Genomic DNA, 4,682 nt, shown 5'->3' with positions numbered 1-4,682 from the left:
CTCGCGGACTCAAAAAAAAAAACACGCGCCGCACCCACGATGTAACCCGACTCGGCTCCGCAGCTCGTGCAGGCGGCCGTCGCCGTCCCCGCGCTCCCGGTCCCGGCCTTCCCCAGTTCCACGGCCCCCGCCGTCCTGCGCCTGCCCGCGCGCGCCCCGAGCAGGCCTCCCGCCGGCGCCGTCCCCCGCGCTCAGGTCCCGACGCCCCCGCCGTCCTGCAACGGTACAAGAATGAAGAATCTTTATCATTTTGTTGAGACTGAAAGAAGAACCTATCATGGTATATACTTGTTCCGTATTTTCAACAGTGCCTTTCGCACTATTTGTTGATTGTTCTTTTAATATGTACTACAACCTTGGTAATTCATTGCATCGGCATGGGGACCATAGGGCAGTAAGGCCCAATACACATATGCACATTTGCACTCTTTCTGAACAGGAAGCTAAATCAATCATTTTTGTTACTCCAACGATTGCAGATATTCCGAACTTGAGCAGTGTTCTGATTAAGCTGATACAGTTATAAGTGCTAAAGTTTTCCCATATTTTTGGAAAAAATAATTTGGCCCTGGTGCTCGATTTGTACTTTCTACCATCGTGACTAATAATGTAGTCCAAGGATGACTGGATCACTTTACTGATTATGTTACCAGCCGAAAGTTTGACCATAAATTGGTGCCAAAATGTAGTGGTCCCGTAGTACTAGATCGATGGACCATTCGAGTCAGTATTCCACTGCTAATTCAGCAAGACATTGATAGCTGAAATGATTTGTGCTAGTATTTTAGCTACTAGCAAATTTTCCTTTGAGTTATTGGTCACATTTATCAGTATCTTATATTTGTACAAGATTTCATTGAGTGAATGTTGTCAGTTGTTAACTGGCTATTTGCTAACAAGAGTCACGCGGTCTCTGGTTGCACTGAAGGGATCTCGAATGGAAGAACGGATTTTTGAAGAAACAGCGGGAATCTTTGGAAGTTGTTACATGCTCTAGAAGATCAAACAGTTATGCAGACTAAAATCTTCTTTTCTTTTCTTTTTTTTCTGTAAGGAAAAACTATCCAAATAAGCCCACTATGTTTCATGCAAGAATTCATGTAGACAACATTCAATGCAGTGCAGTTAGTGTTCCATCTACAGAAAGATTTATGCAACACACAACCTGACATTTTCTGTAGCAACATTTTCTTCTACTTTCAAATATCAAGCAATATACTAGACCAATTCTTCTTATTGCAATTGATACACTGTTGTTTATTGCCGGTCACCATGAGTAGGCTGGGTGATTGTCTTCGTCATCACATGTCAGTAGAGCTTTTACAATTTCATTCATTGTAGGTCTGCTGTTTCTTTCTTCGAGACAAGATAAAGCCAATTTCACCATTACCGGCACTTGCTCAGGATTGAAATGGCCATTCAGTCTAGCATCAGCTATAACCTTGACATCTCCACTCTCCAGCAATTCTTTAACTGCATGCACAAACTGTCTAAACTCCACCTCTTTCCCATCCACTGTAATCCCACTTGAGATCCTATTTCCAGTCACAATCTCGAGAAGTACAACGCCACAACTGTATACATCAACCTTTGCGTCGATCGGCAAATTCAGTGCCCACTCTGGCGCCATGTAGCCCATTGTTCCTCTCATGTGGGTGAGATTGAAACTGGAACTGTCTCTCTTTGAGAGTTTGGCTAGTCCGAAGTCTGCTATCTTTGCTTCGAAGTCTCGGGTCAGGAGTATGTTCTCTGGCTTTATATCACAATGGATCACCCACTCAAGGCACTCATGATGGAGGTACGCCAAGCCTCTTGCTGTTCCTAGTGCTATTTTGAATCGTTGGCTCCATGCAAGTAATCTCTCAGTACTTACATTACCAAATATAAACTTATCAAGGGACTCATTCTCCACGTACTCGTACACCAGCAGTTTGTGTTGTCCCTCGGAGCAAAACCCCCACATCCTTACTAAATTCATATGGTTGATCCTTCCGATTATATTCATTTCTGCCCAGAATTCCTCCTCGCTATGTGAAACGCTGGTTAGTTTCTTCACTGCCACCACTCTCTTATCTTCAAGTACCCCTCTATAAACAATTCCAGAACCCCCTCTTCCAATCTCTTCCTTGAACTTTCCAGTCGCTTCCCGTAATTCCCTATAGATGAACATCCTGAACTGGCTCATCACAGTCCTATAGCCTTCTTCCATTGACTTAGGTATGTTTTGCTTGCTGTAAAGAAACGACCAGCTTGTACCGATAAAGAGCAAGACTAGGGCTCCCAATATTGTTGCAAACACATAATAAATTGTATAACTCTTGGTGACATCATTCATTCCATACATACTTGCAGATCCTTGTACATGCACTGGAATATCCGGATTGCATGTGAGACGAGATTGTCTGGAGATGCTCATATTCTTGGGTAGTTTGATATAGTTATCGCAGGAAAATTTGGGGAGCTGTAACCATTGAAGAGTACAGCTTTGGTGTAGCAAAGTCCATATCCCGCCTTGTACGTGAGAGCTGAGCAGGAGCAAATGTTCAAGCACATCTTTTTACATTCTTCAAGTGAGGACACATTATTGGTCAGATCAAAGCCATAAAAGTCGGTTTGAGGGAGCTTGATGAAGTCAAACTCTTCTGCTTTGCTGCAGCTTTTACTGAATTGTGGCTTGCAACCTTTGTTCCAGTTTTGCGGATCGGTCATCTCATATCCTGGGGGACATGAACACCTGAAACTTGGCAAGAACTCACATATCCCATTTTTTCCACATAGCCCATGCACATCGCACAGTTTTGCTATAGCCTGCCATGATATTATCCAACTCCCATTTGACACATTCAGACTGTACATTCTGAGGTTTCCATCAGAACCAATTGTCAGCCTTCTCTTGACGCCATTACCCCAATCAGAAGCCTTGACATTCAGCCCATCACTTGAGAGGAAAAATCCTTCAGTGTCGAGGACTGCAATCCTAGAGCTGTTGTAGCTAGTCCGCCCACTTTGAGGCACTGTGCAGTCTGCACTTGGCCAATAGATACTTGATATTTCTGGACTATCATACATGAGGCGTAGCACATTGTCGTTGTCGAAATAAAGGCTGTAATAACTGGAGACCAGCCTTGTACCTTTTTTGAGAGTCTGTAAAGGCAGCAATGTATCTGTCGGTGAAGAGAAGCTTTCCCACAAATTTGCACCAGTGGAGTCTTTGATTATGAGGTTGCCAGTGTCAAGAAGGGAAACCACCGTGCCCTCCCCAGAGCTTGTCTTGCTCTCCCAAGTGACTGTGCCATTGACATCAGTGAGGACCAAGTTTCCATTATGGTTCAGGGACACCATGGAACCATGGCCATTCACCAAGGACCTGGGGTTTGCAGACCATACAACAGTCTTTTCCATGGTGGTGGTGAACCAGATAGAGAAGGAGAATGCATTCTCTCCAACTTCATAGAAGCCGCAAGAGAAATCATCATTTGGTGAGGTAAGGAAGGTCTGCCTATGCTCTTCTACAAATAAGGATGAGCCAGTGCTTAGCATCGACTGAGCATATGAGCATGGCAGAGTGGTGAGCAATGGAAGAATGATAAGGAAGAGGAATGTGTCCATTTTTCTTGGGGTTCGGCGAGTTGTATGGCCGAAGCTACTGCTTCCATTTATGCTTGCCATTTTCATCATGTATGTATGCATGTGGTCCTAATTAATTTCCCACTTGCTGCGAAGGCCCTTTCATAGAGTCCAATTTGAACTCATGCTTCAGTTTCTTGGTCTAACATGCGAATAGGTTATTTTTTCTTTATGATGATTCTTATCTCAGTCAGTCGTGGTGGCTTCTAGACAGAGAGGACTGTGATGGGATATTTTGAAATTTTGAAATTTTCCTTTTTAGGAAGTTTGAAGTCCAAATTGACGTTAGCTGCACGGTGCAAAATAGTTTGTCCCATGGTTTTATTACTGATTTTTCGCAAATTATGATTGTCCTTTTGTTTCATATTGGCCTTCTTTTCTGAGCATTAGTTTATTATGGACCTTGATGATGTTGGTACTGAGATAGTTATGAGATGCTAATCCTTGATTGAATTGGCGTCAGAAGTTCGCTAGTGACAAGCTAGAAGTTCGTTAGTGACAAGCTGGCATCACCATAACCTTTCTTCTTCTGGGCAACGATGATAATCATTTAGCAAGCTTGAGCTACATTTTATTTGTGAGTGTGTTTATGTTATACCGTCTTTGACATGCTATGGTAGCTATTGCCCACTTGAAGAGGTGGACAACTTGTTAGAGAAAAGAAGATCAGGTGGAGAAGCCACAAGTGGTTAGGCCGCCTGCCTAATGCCCTGATAGCCATGGTGCCACCGATCCTTAGCATGGAGCCATGGACTTCTGACCGGGTAGCTTGGCGTTATCATGGTATTGTCACTGTCCCCTGATATTGATCATTTATTATATGTCACGCGATGCCAAATTAAAGATCATGCTTGTGTTATTTTTATTCCGTTTCTTCTGGGAATCTTCTTATACTTGCGTGCAAGGCAAACTAAATGCATGTTCCTCACACTAGGTCCCGTGTATTGATATATGATCATTGTATTGAAGCACTTCGCTATGCTTCTCTATCTTCCTTCAAGAAATTTGAAGTAGCATAAAAGTTTCTTCACGTTGGATAGGAAATGCAGGCCTTA

At 43.3% G+C, this 4,682-nt stretch overlaps 1 pseudogene; it reads right to left on the bottom strand.

The window, feature by feature from the left end:
- Positions 1-1,101: 1,101 nt before the first annotated feature.
- Positions 1,102-3,614, bottom strand: LOC119276504 (annotated as a pseudogene).
- Positions 3,615-4,682: the final 1,068 nt, after the last annotated feature.

This window comes from Triticum dicoccoides, chromosome 3B, assembly GCF_002162155.2.
Source record: "Triticum dicoccoides isolate Atlit2015 ecotype Zavitan chromosome 3B, WEW_v2.0, whole genome shotgun sequence".
Classification (NCBI taxonomy): domain Eukaryota; kingdom Viridiplantae; phylum Streptophyta; class Magnoliopsida; order Poales; family Poaceae; genus Triticum; species Triticum dicoccoides.
The sequence above is the reverse complement of the archived record's forward strand: the minus strand, read 5'-3'. Positions and strand labels throughout refer to the sequence as shown.